Source organism: Lepisma saccharinum, chromosome 15, assembly GCF_977018435.1.
Source record: "Lepisma saccharinum chromosome 15, izLepSacc3.1, whole genome shotgun sequence".
Taxonomy (NCBI): domain Eukaryota; kingdom Metazoa; phylum Arthropoda; class Insecta; order Zygentoma; family Lepismatidae; genus Lepisma; species Lepisma saccharinum.
Window position 1 is genome coordinate 7,156,500 of NC_139243.1, and position 14,554 is coordinate 7,171,053.

Below are 14,554 nucleotides of genomic sequence, written 5' to 3' on the forward strand. Positions count from 1 at the left end.
TTGGTTTATGTTAATTCGCTTTTCTGCCACTTTTGGCTAATCGCGAAGATGGGGATGAGTGATGATATGATGAAATTGATGAAGGAACACTCCCAAGGAACGACCATGCCCAGGTTGGGATTTGAACCCGGGATCCCCAGCGTTGTTAGCATATGCAGATGATGTAGACTTACTAGGGGATGATTCAAATACAATTAAGAATAATGCTAAAATATTTTTAAGAGCAACTGAAGAGAGAGGTTTGGAAGTTAGCAAATATAAAACTAAATATATGCCCACAGGTCGAAACCAAGTGTTAGGTAATAATCAAAAATTAATTATTGATAACAACTCGTTTGAACCAGTTTACAAATTCAAGTACTTCGGAGTAATACTAACAAATGAAAACTATCTTAAAGAGGAAATAAAAATAAGGCTTAATTCAGGAAATGCATGTTACTTTTCTCTTCATAAGCTTTTATCTTCTCGTTTAATATCTAAGAAACTAAAAGTTAAAATATACAAATCAGTAATTTGGCCTATGAGAAACGTGGTCCCTTACATTGAAAGAGGAACATAAATCGAGACTATTTGAAAATAAGATCCTCAGGAAAATATTTGGACCTCAATGGGATGAGGAGACATGTGAGTGGAGAAGGTTACATAATTTAGAACTACATAATTTGTATTCACGTCCAGATATTATTAGAATGATTAAAGGAAGAAGACTTAGGTGGGCAGGCCATGTGGCACGAATGGGAGAGGAAAGAGGAGCTTACAGGATTCTTGTTGGGAAACCTGATGGTAAGAGACCTATAGGAAGACCAAGACGAAGATGAAGGGACAACGTTGACATAAAGAAAATCGGTAAGGATGGAAAAGAGTGGATGGATCTTGCTCAGGATAGTGACAGATGGAAGGCTTGTGTTACTGCAGTCGGGTTTAAGAAGGCTAGAGTGAGTGAATGAGTTAGATCCCTGTCGTCATTGCGAGCTGTGCTAACCACTCCACCACGGAGGCCGGCGATTCTCGATGCGACCACGTAATGGTTCTCCACGTAAGGTTCAGTCGATTAGTAGGTATAATTATTAAGTGATTTTCAGTTATGATAATAATGAGCCTCTTGCCTGCCTTTTGTGAGTACCCATTCGTCAATAACATCTAATCATCATTCATCCGAATCCGAGGATTAGCCTAAACGTGCATAAAAACAAATGCAAGAACAAATTGTGTCCTAATTCCTGTGAGTATCGTGAACCTAATGATATCGACTTCTCACATGCCCTGTTCCTACAATGCATTTATAAAGATGGAATATCAAAACCTCTGCATGACCACTGCATATACGGAACTCTTCCCTGCTGAAAGTAAAGTTCAAAATTAGCGTACATGAGTATATAGTATCAAGCAATTTTGGAATATAGAAACACAGATAAATTCCTGATTTCTAGTGTTTAAATTACATGCCTGTTTATTTGAGATAAACCAAAAGAAAATCTTACAAGAATGACGTTCAATTCTCACTATGAAAATATATTTATGTATAGTCTGTTAGCTTATCCTTATATCTGTCTCGACAAGCTACGGTGCTTAACTGGCTCAAATTTACTCTTTACAATCGCCAGTTTTAATGAAACACATGTGACCTTTATGTTAATTATTTAATCGTTGACGTGTTCGGATATTTGGATACACAAAATGTTTAATAACACGCTCACCAGACAAACAATCAGTCCGATACTTAGAATAATGGACCCACGTGAACATAACTCTTTTGGGCGGCGTGCGCTATCCAGATTTGAAAAGTTGCACCCACTCTTCCATGTACATTTCTTTATCAGGTGCGACGTCACTTGACAGCTAATGAAAGAAAGAAACAACCTTTTCGGTATCAAGCCACTTATTCGAAAATAACCATGCCGGTTCAGTAAATATAGCATCAGCCGACTAAGACTGCCAATTATTTAGCAAATGGCGTCGTTAACCATAATCCTACAACCATGAGGTCTTGTGCACATGCATAACGATGATAGCTTTCATCACGGAGCACTATAATGCTAGCATTTAACGTACGTGTCACCTTGTACGCGCTTAGATACAAGCTTAGATACTTATAATGTCGTTCTACTTACGAGCTCCTGGAGCGAGGAAGGAAAGACATGCTGTCGGTCCGTTAATTTTCAAGCAAATTTCTATTACCTGGCGTTGAGTTCCCGGTAATTTTGCTAACAACTGTTCCTCGAAGTATTGTGATCACTTATTAGTAGAGCCCGGAAGTTTGGCAAAATGCCTCTTTTTATCTACTGCATATATTGATAATTTTTTTCCGGATATACGTTTCTTATGTTGTTTCGAATGTTTTGGAAGCCTTTTCATTTTGCCTATTTTGCCTATTTGGGACCCCACTGCCTATTTTTAATTATAATGCCTTTTATTGCCTTTTTCAATGAAATTTGACATTTTTTTTAAAAAAAAATGTGTGTATATAAATTATTTTTCTCCCAAAAAACGTTGTTGGCATTTATTTTTCTTCCGTTTATTATGTGAATAATTTTCGCCTTATTTAAGTAATATTGAACTCACGCATGTTTCAACATTGCTGAAGGAGAAAAGTGTGAAACAAAGTATTTCATGCTGAGTTAGAATATTGCCTTTCGGTTAACATTTCTTGTGCATGATTGACTGCTGAAGTGAACAGGTTGATTTCGAACACAAAGAAGATATTTCTGAAATCTCCCTCTCGAACCCGAACATTTCAGGAAGTTGCGATTGAGCTTAGTTTACCTCAGCAACCAGTCTTGACGAGATGGGGAACCTGGATATCAGCAGCTATATATTATGCTAACAACCTTCAAAAAATCAGTGAGGTGATCGATGCTCTTCCAGAAAATGAAGCGGCTTCAATTCGTGAAGTGAAAAAACTCCTGTGCTATTCAAGTTTATTTTTGCACATTATGGTGCATTGCCAGAGACAATTACAATTATAGCATCCATGAAAATCTTCGAGGAATCTATGCAGCACATGAGGGAAGTGCCATGAGAAAAGGGGTCAGCTGCTGCGGAAAAGTGCAAAAGGGTAGTGAGTGCAAATGAGAAACTTGAAACAATTGAAAACAATTTGTGATATTCTAAAAGGTGAAAATGCTGTTACCGAAATGAGTCCAGCTACATTAGCTTGTTTTATGTATGCTCCAATAACTTCTGTCGAAGTAGAAATATCATTTTCTATTATGAAAAACATTCTCTCTGACAGACGACTATCAATAAATGTTTAGAACTTAAAAGCACCTTGTAGTTGTGTGCAATCAAGACGGAGAAAATTGAAATGCTCTTCCCAATTTAGATTTTAACATTTCGCCAGAAATTATAGATAAAAATAAGCGACTTCCAAATGTGCCTTTTTTCAGTTTATTTTGCCTTTTTTTCATTTTTAGTGCCTATTTTCCACATTATAAATGCCTTTTTGCCTGCCTATTTTAACGAAAATAAATGCCTGAACTTCCGGGCTCTACTTATTAGCATAGTGCGGAAGCGTACATCGATGCTAATCGCAATGATTCTTCACTTTCTTCCTCACGAAAACATCGTTCGTGCAATGTCCTTATGTATTTTCATCCGAGATCCATCATTCCACACATTCCTCCATCTCGATTGTTCCCCTTCCGGTCCTGCTCTCCTGTTCCTTTGTCCAACCATTCGGCACTTTCGCAAAACTGTCCACTCGCAAACACACAATAAATAAAACCGAAACCGTTAACAATGGATGGTGTGTTAAGGAACTACTACTATGCATACTTCTCTTTTTCTTGATTTGAACTGATGTCAAGCTACAATTAATAAATGAAACGTAAATAACCCACTGACGTTTTACCCGATTAAATGAATGTGTTATATGAACACGTTCATGACCGAGATTTAGGCACTAATATCCCAACTGAAAATACGTACTAACAAATTTGGATATTGTCGCTGTTCACTAATTACCATGTCTAACAACTAATGTTTCGCAACGACAATGCTAAAAACAGACAAGACTTCTTTTCTGTTAAAAAAAGGTAAGTTTTACTAACAATACAGCTCTTGAAATAAATACGAGGTCCTTTGCTCCCAAGTTGAGAATAGTCTGTGGTGAAATATTAGCTAGTTGCGTAATATATAGTTACAGACAAATTCAAGCTTAAATTGTGGATTGAATCATCGTTTTTATTGTAAAAGTGTTCTGTGTTATTGCAAGACAGTAGATTTATTGAAACGTAAGTTAATATTAAATAATCTTGTGATTTAGAAGATAAATCAGTGTTAAATCTGGATAGCATGGAAGGCTCTGGGCCATCCAGATAAAGTTTCCTCCTTGTAAGAAATTCAACAAATTTCATTCAAGTGAGGGAAAATGTCTAGCGAGGAAATTATTAATCAAAGCAGAGAGGACGTCCAAATGGAGATGAATGAAGTAGTGGAAGTAAAAAAGGATACGTCTTCAAATAAAGACGGAGAAAATATGGATGTTCAATTGGTTGCTAAGCAAACAAAAAGTCAGAACACAAAACGAAATCGAGCAAAAGTTAGTGGAAAGGAGGAATCTATAAATGCTCCAAAAATTTTCAAAGCAAACGTATTAGAGCGTACAATGCAATCGAAGGTCAATGTGAATAAAAATGACTTATTCTATCCTGGGCACGATGGCCCATATATCGTTCTTGTTGAAGGCGTGGAACACAATGTTGGTAGCTTTAGTGCTATTATGTTAGGTAGTCACTTAAGAGAAGCTAGAATTAAGGTGAATTTTGTTAAGGCATCGGGTCCTAATCGTGCAAAGGTTTACTTTTTAACATCCAATGATGCAAATGACTTTTACTTGAACAAAGAGTTTCAGAAGAAATATAAGGTAAATGTCAAAATCCCGAAGAGTCTTTTACACAGAATGGGACTAATATATGGGTTGCCGTTAGATATAAAGTTAGAAGAAGTACAAGATGAAGCAGAGGCTGAGAGAAATATTCCAATAATCAAAATGGAAAGAATGAAGAAAAAGATTTATCAAGAAAATGGGGAATTTGGGTTCAAACCGACCAAATTGATCAGCGTAACGTTTCAATCACAAAGGTTGCCCTCGCATGTAAAGCTACTCAGTAACATATTTCAGGTACAACCTAAAATAAAATCTGTGATGCAGTGCAGGAATTGTTTCCGTTTCTCTCACACAAAGGATGTTTGTAAGTCCAAAGCGATATGTCCAAGGTGCGTTGATTATGAACATGATGATATATGTGCTGCAGTACCTAAATGCATAAATTGCTCAGGAAATCATCTTGCAACTGAGAGGTCGTGCAGTAAGTGGGAAGAGGAAAGAGCAATTCAGAAGGTGATAGGATATGAAGGCTGTTCATATTAAGAAGCAAAGAGAAAAGTTAGTTCTAGTAGTTCATTTATGACCGAAAGAGACGATTATTCTTATGCAAACATACTACAAGATTTCCCAGTGTTAAAAACAACTAAAGCAGAGTCTACCTTTGTACAAGCTCCAAGTTCAGCAATTACAGCAGGTAACAGATATGAGGTGCTGGCCACTCTAAGAGATGAGGAACCAGGGACATCAAGAAACTTATATTCGTGGAAATCTTCTCAACCTCAGCTTTACAACATGAACAATAATTATGCTGATCGAAGACTTGGGAAGATATTTAAAAGTAAAGAAGTTATGAAAAATAAAGGTATGCAAAATCTAAAGTCGTGTGACAATCCTCAAACCCATAACGAACAAGAAAGACCAGGTTATATTTTACTAAATTCCCAAAGCAGTCCAATGTCAGTGACAACAACGGAAAAACGAAAATTACGGACTAGCATCCCACAATATGACTCTCAAAAGCAAATAATGATTAGTTTGTTACAAGTTATGGCAAAACTAACGTCGAACATAACTGTGGATGATAATCTTCAGAGAATTAAAAATATTCTAGTCGATTGTGCAAATATTACTTCACAATTATTGAAACTTATTGAAGAGTTTGAATCATATGAAGATGCTCAACATTAAATATAATAATCAGTAAGTTATTACATGCAAAATATGTTTTTGTTTGTGCAATGGAATTTATGCTCGTTTCCTTCAAGAAAACTTGAACTCATGAAACTGATAGAAGAGCATCATCCTCTCATTATATGTGTGTGTGAAGTATGGGGGCATGGAAGAGTTTCAATTGAAATAAAAAATTATCACGCAGTAATTAATCAAAAAGGCGGAAAAGGCGTGGGCATATTTGTACATGAAAGTCTGGCATTCCAACCCGTATCATTTAATCCCAATTTAGTGATTCTTCGAGAATATCGGGTGGAAGTAGTGGGAATACAAGTGCAAATTTTGAATAAAATATTTACCGTTATCTCGATCTATATACCATCTTCCTATACATCGCAAAAAATTGCAGTGAAACATTTAAGGTCTATGATTAGTTCATTCAAGACTCCATTAATCATAACTGGAGATTTCAATTGCCACCACCCATTGTGGGGTCGACAGGCAGCAGATAAGTTGGGTCGAACTCTTGTTGAATGGATGGAGGCGGAATAGTTAACTATAATAAATAATGGTTCACCTACCCATATGCCTAGAAATGGAAGTAATCCGTCATCTATAGACTTAACATTAATTTCAGAAAAGTATTGTGCAGACTTTACATGGGAGGCCGATGTGTACTTGAGAACAAGCGATCATTATCCATGTTATTTTTATCGGGCTTATTGCCATGCAACAAATGAAAGAATATTAACTATTCGCAAATGGAAAGTATTCAAAGCTAATTGGTCTAATTATACTAAACTTTTAAATATTTATTTCTCAGAGGATGATGGATTAAAACCTGATAATATTACATACGAGGAGTTTGTAAAAATCATTTCGGCTACGATGGACTTGAGCTGTCCCAGGGTGATAAAAAGTAGTCAGCAACACTTCCCAAAGATATACTGGTGGACAGAAGAGTGTGCTGAAGCAAAACTACATAGAGACGAATTAGCAAGAATATACTCACGTCAACCAAATCCGGAGAACTGGATAGCTTTCAGACGCTCTGTGGCCAAATCAAAGAGATTATGCATAACAGCAAAAAGAAAATCATGCAAATTATTTTGAGAAAATTTACACCCAAGCATGAAATTTGGATATGTGTGGAATAAGTTTAGGTCGCTCAAAAATACTCGTACAGCAAATGTGGTCCCTTTGAAATCAAATTGGAAGACTGAATTTATTCAGAAACTCATACCTACAGTGTCAGACGGAGTAATTGAAACACCAAATGAATTATGTAGTTACACATCAAAACTCCTTTCGGCGAGAGGTTTTGCAACTCCTATTTCAAAAGAGGAAATCTATGAAATCATCGGCAACAGTAAAGAATCTGCTCCAGGGATGGATGGAATTACTTATTCGATGATTAATCACCTTCCAGATGTAGCATTAACGGCGATGTGCACAATTTTTAATAAATTCTTAAATAATGGAAAAGTACCAGAAGATTGGTCCAAACAGTTGATTATTACAATTTTAAAAACAGGCAAGGACTCTCAAGTAGGTAAATCATACAGACCTATAGCTTTGACGTCAGTTATAGGAAAGATATTTGAGAAACTGATACAAAAAAGAATAGAATGGTTTTTAGAAAGCCAAAATATATTTCAGTTCGAACAAATAGGATTTCGAAAGGGATTAGGATGCCAAGACGGATTAATCACTCTTTCCTCGTATATTTTCGACTCACTGAAAAGAAACAGAATTCTACTAGCTGCATTCTTAGATGTAAGCGCAGCTTATGATAATGTAGATATTAATATCCTAATCTAAACAATACAACAGCTAAAAATACCTCACAACTATGTTTTGATATTATGGAAGTTACTCAGTAAAAGATCTGTATATTTCCACTTTTTCAGTGAAAGTAGAGGACCGTATTCAGCCTGCAAAGGGTTACCTCAAGGAAGTCCTTTAAGTTCCATTGTTATTCAACATATATATGATCGGGATGAAAAGGAAATTAATTCCAACAGTCAATTATCTTCAATATGCAGATGATATCTGTATCTATATGCCAACGACACAAATTCATACTGATTTTCCTGTTTTAGAGGAACAAATATTGGAATTGCAAAAGTGGCTTGAAAGTAAAAAACTCTCCATTTCAATGGAAAAATCTAATATTAATTTTTTTAGTAAAACGGGAACACCTCCAATAGTTCACTCGATGTCACGAAAAACAAGAATTCCCATTACATCCAGAGTAAAATATTTAGGTGTCATCTTGGATGAAAAACTAACTTGGAAGGACCAAATTAAAGCAATACAAGTCAAATCAGAAAAAGTGTTTAATTTGTTCAAAGCAATAGCAAATACTCAGTGGGGATGTCATCCTCGAGTTATGCTTTTATTTTACAAGAATTATTTTCGGCCTATGATAGATTATTCTCTACTGCCAATGTGTAACTTGACAGAAGGAAAATTGAATTCCATTGATGTCATACAGAGGAAATTCTTGAGAAGATGTTTAGGCGTTATGAACAGCACTCCAAACGTAGTAGTATACATGGAAGTGGGTGAATGTTCCATTTCATGTAGACAGAAGATGTTAGCAGCAAATATGCTCTTCAAAGTGAAATCATATTGTGAGCATCCTTTCAACAATGTACTAACAAATGTGATACACTTATATGAAACAGGAAAAATAACAAACAGAAAATCTGCTATGTGGATAGAATTGTATAATTCGTTTTGTCAAGAATACCAGGATGTTCTACAGATACGTTCACGGCCTGTTTTTTCATTAGATTATCCTCAACAATCTCTGGATAATATTCATTTTCCTCGTTATTCGCACATATCGGAATATTTTACTCAATGGCCAAGTTTTTATTTCATATACACAGATGGATCTAAAAGTGAGTCAGGAGTTGGATGTGCAGTGTACGATCCACAACATAAAACAGACCTATTATTTCGGCTTCCACAAGACTGTTCAATATTTACAGCAGAATCTTACGCAATTTACCAAGCTTTAATATATGTCCAAAAATTAAATTTACGAAAGTTCTTAATACTTACTGACTCGCAAAGTGTATTACAGGCTCTTAAATCTTCTTACAAGAGTCTTTACAAATTATCCCCTTATATTATAAATTGCATACAATTAGTTCAAACAATACAAAAATCTGGAAAAACCATTGAGTTTTCTTGGGTTAAAGCTCATAGCAATATTACAGGTAATTCTCATGTAGATGAATGTGCAAAGAAAGCAGTGCGTCTTCCAAATATTAGGAACTTATCATTATACTATACGGATCTTCTCCCTAGAGTAAAGAAGAAAATTCTGAATGAATGGTTGGATTGGTGTCGAAATGAACTTACAACAGTTGGAGAATCATACAGACAATTTGCTGAATTCAAAACACAAAAACCATGGTTTCATCATGTAAGTGCTACAAGAAATGTAATTGTATTAATTAATAGACTGAGAACGGGGCATTTGTGTACTAGGCAACATTTATCCAAAATTGGAATAACGAACAATAAGAAATGTGAATGTGGCTGGGAAAGTGCAGATGCACAACATATAATACTGGAATGCTCAAAATATAATAGAGAGAGAAATATCTTGTATAAAACTTTAAATAATCTAAAGGTTCAGTTTCCAACAAATTTGTTAAGTTTAATTGTTAATCCAGATGTGAGAATTGGTTATAGTTTGTTATCATTTTTAAGGAAGTGTAACATACAATTGTAAAAGGCAAAGTGTTCTTAAAAAAACAAAAAAACTAATATCTGTAAAATAGGGGGGATGGACTGATAATTTTATTGTAAAACAATTGTGTGTGTATTGTTATGGACAAAAAACGGCATAAAAGCTGTTAGGTTGCAAATAAAGGAATGAATGAATGCTCCCAAGATCATATGAAGGACATCTCGTGAGAAATTGTTGAACTCGATGTTGAATTGCTAGCTATGTTCGTGAATTCTCTTCAATTCGAAATCCTTTCCTTGCTGGACGAGACAGAAGTTAACTCAATTTAATATTCAAGCATGACAAATGTTGATCAATATATTTCCTATGACAACTAATGTCATACTCTGTAATACTCTGTGTACATCGATTCTTGTACATATATATACATATATATATATATTAGCAGGCGAAGCATGCAAAAATCTATCTACAAAACTAATAAATCCAGAATTGCGTCATTAATTATGCATTCCTTCTTCAATATTAATAGCTATTGTCGTGTTCTATTACAACTCTAGGTTGTTTGTACTCGGTACCATGACAACTGAAGAGATTAGTTGACAAACACATATTGCAGTGGCAAACTGGTAGAGCTTACAGCACACCTTAGAATTTACTGTAAACCTAGAGGTGCACGGTATGAAGAAATGGTAACATGACATTCATATTTTTCGGTATTCTGGTCCTGGCGCTTGAGATCTCTTCCTTGGAATTTAGTTTACCGGAAGACTACGACAAGGAAACTGTTCCGAAAAACCCTAATGGAGGTGAGTACAGTGTTTGGGTACAGGTAGGATCCTTATTTTTTAGTGTTCCTTTTTTTCCAAAACTTGCGTTTTTATTTTAGCACATTTTTATAGCAATATGCCTAAAATTATACAGTACGATTCAATAGTCCCCGCAGTCTGATTTCAAAACTTTTTTTTTATGAAGAGGTGAAGGACAGTTTAATTCAAGTAACTATAATGTATGCTCAAATGAAAAGGAAACCTTTTCTGTAGCGGCGATGTATCTAATCGAAGAAGGTAAATATATTTGCCGATAGATGGCACAATGTTTGTCCCAGTTTGCAGGTGTAGCGAACGGCTTTGCCTGCTGTTTCCTCAGTTGGTGAAAATTGTTTTGCCCGGACGGGTGCATTATGGATTCCTCCAGATCAGATCAGAGATCTGTAATCCAATTTCTTCGCTCAGAAGGCGAGCATGCTTCACAAATTTATCGCAGGATGAAGGAATGGGGTGAAACAGTGAACTCTGAACGGTACTGCTTAAACAGGCTATCAAAAACAGGTAAGCTCTCGAATAGGATAATGCTGCTCCAGGACAACACTAGGCCACATGTGGCCAAGAAGACCCTCCACCTGCTGAGAACATTTCAATGGGAAGTCCTCGCACATCCTCCGTACAGCCCGGATATTTCCCCCATGAGACTCCAATATCTTCGGCCCCTCAAAACAATCACTGAAAAAGGTCAACGGGAAGTGCAGAACACCGTGGAAAACTGGATCCGTAAACAACCCAGGAGTTTCTACACTGAAGCCATCCACTCCCTTCCTACGCGCTGGGATCAGTGCATCAATATCAATGGCAATTATGTGTAGGTATGATGTTACACATTAACTGTAATTCACATATTATGTAATGCAAATATTCTGTAACATAATATTCTCTAGATATAACCGAAATTTCCATTTCATTTGGGCATACCTTATATATTGAAATTCATGCTTACATACAACCACACAATATATGCAGATGATTCATTTTCTCGAATACAGAAATTTACGCGACGACACATGTTGGATGCTACTTATTTTCAATATGTTGCTTGGGATGTCCCTCACGGCTCTGATTATGTTGCTCTGCAAATCTTGCAGCCTCCTCGGATTGTGTGGTACACTGTAATTTTTAGATGTCCCCCATAAATAAAAATCTAGAGGACTGAAATCTGGCGAGCGAGGAGGCCACAATTTTTACGACATCAGTCGATCTTGGAAGAACTCGCGGAGCATCTCCATTGTCGAAGTGTGGCAGGTTGCACAGTCTTGTTGGAACCAACAATAACGTTCCTCTTCTTCAAGAATCGCCACGAAATTATGGATAATGCATCCGTACGCAGCCGAATTAACAGATTATTCTTAATGATCACACAATTTGGCACCTATAAATTGCACTCCACACTCCAACTTAGTTGAGAGTGAAGTGCGTCTTCATGGAATGCGTGCAGATTTTCTGAAGCCCAGATGCGAATGTTCTGAATGTTAACATACCTGTCCAAATGAAACCAGGCTCCAAAACATTACAAAATACGTAAGTATCCAACATAGCAACTCTGTTCTTGCGCGACACTCGGCCCCAAAGTTACGCCCATGAGATTTCCTGTGACCAAACTACACTTGTAGGATGTGTTTTATAAACTTGTACAGTTGCTCATTCATTTTTGCTAATTTTGTAATTCTGTACAATACAATACACTTTCGAACATGATAATTTTCAAAACTGCGTGAGTCAGCTTTGGTGCACGCTGTACAGTCACGGACACTGCCGGGTTGTGACGATTCCATTGAAAGTCAATGTATTCATTACAACTCGGCTGTGTCCGTGACTGTACATAAGAAGTTCTTCTGCTTCTTCTTCTTTCCCCTCTTGCCTCATAGAGTCGTGGTTGCCTTTTCTTGTCATATTTCTTCTATTCCTTTTTCGAATGTCTTTCGGGATCTACCTCTTGTTCTCTTTCCCTCTGTTCTAACTTCCATAAATTGTTTTGCTTCTCTATCTTCGTCCATTCTTACCACATGTCCGAACCATTTTATTTGTCTATGTGTTAGTTTATCTTCTATTGGCTTCTGATTTAATTCCTCTCCGATTCTTTCATTACGTACTCCATCTCTTCTCGTGATACCAACTATTACACGGAAGCATTTCATCTCAACTGTCGTTATTTGTTTTACTTCTTAGGGGGTAGAAGGGCTGTGAAAAATGATGGAAAGGAAGCCGAGTGACCGACTTCTAATTTGTACAGTAGTAATTAAGTTCCTGATTTATTGTCGCTACACATTAGAGTCCTGGTAAATTTATTTCATGTGAATATAAGATTTAAATTACGGACTGTTGGATTTCATGTTATGTAAACCTTTAACCGATAAAAGTAAATGAATATTTTGCACACGAGAACATGAGGTTTTCATCGCTAAGAGAATGCTAAAGGATGGCAGTTCGATGCCCGGAAAAGGAAGGAAAAGTTTCCTTACAGATGAAAATGGGAAAGCCATTTTAAAGTCCGGTCGTGTGATGGAACGATAGAACTTTTTGAAAGCATTTGAAGCTGAAATTCGGCAGGAGTCGAACCGAGTACCGCGGATGTCCCAGACGCAAGGACTAGGGGACTAAGGAGCCGGAGGTTCTTCGGATGGACCGAGGAGGAGGCTGAGTCGACCCTAGAGCGGGAGCCGGACATTTTCGATGGAAGGTGGAGGAGCTGAATACGTCTGCACCTGGGAGCAGTTCTGATGACCAGATGACCAAGATGTCCAGGAGGTTCCAGGATTCCCGGAGGAAGAATCCATGTGGAAATAGGAATTTAGTGCAGTGAAATCGAGACTCTTCTTTTACAGAGAGACATTTTTGAAGTGTAGTGAAACTAACGTTATCAGTGAACTTTTTCTTTTTCAGATATAGTGCTTAACTTTTCTCAGTGACTTTAAGACAATTCACATAGACTGAAATTTAAATTTCAGATGGAATTGTAACGCTGGGGAGGGGGAATCTTAATTATGTTACTAGTCTGCCCCCCCCCCCCCCACACTTTTCCTCCGCACTCGAGGTTCGGTGCACTTCGTACTCGGCTCAGATTTGTCTAGGGGTACCTTTCTCTGTACGACAATGCACGTGGGTTGCTACCGTCAACATAATTATATAATTAACTACAAGAGACAACGGATAACCTTTGCGAAACCTTATTGCTATAGGGGATATATTACCTTGTCCAGCATGTGTGAAATTAAAAACTGAAATTTTGGATATTTTCTATAGTTTAATTAACGTAAAATTTGAAGTATATACAAGTCGTATCCGAACGTTCATTTCTCTAATTATTTATCGGGCCAAAACTCTAATTTTTGATGTTGGAATCTCTATTGTTTGTAACTGGATGCTTTACATTTCATGAATTACATCTGAAGTACGCTTGTCACAAGGTAGACTCGCGTTACTCCAAGAAACGTCCTAACAGGCGCGAGGTCGCCCGACGTGTACATTTCTCAACCTCCACGGTGACAAGGCACTAGGCTGCCTGGCGCACCGTAATTACTTCAAAATAACATCCAGTACAAACTACCCTTTTACCTGTAAACTGGACACCAAGGCACTAGCTTTCCCGGCAATCCAATCTCTTACAGCATCCGTTTCGGGAGATCTGTCCTCCGGTCCTAGCTGACCGAAGCGAAAACAGCCTCTCCCTTCCAAGTCTCAGTTCCAACAGCCGACCTCCCACACTCTCATCTGGGAGTTTATATACGTTTTGTTGGCGTCTGTTGCCAACGGCCCTTCTTTCAAACTTTTTAATCTATAACAGCTAAACTGCCCGCCTTTCTTTTGAACGTTCGTAACACGAAGAAAGAACAGAACTACATGGTTTTATACATGGAATATATACTAACCTAAAAATGCATAATAAATTGAGATACCCTTATCACATAATATACACGTAATTACCTAATTAATTAACATATTAATAAAATATTTAAATAAGGAAAAAAAAACACTGTTGCCCTGACACGGGGCAGGGTAACAATACCAACTATTACA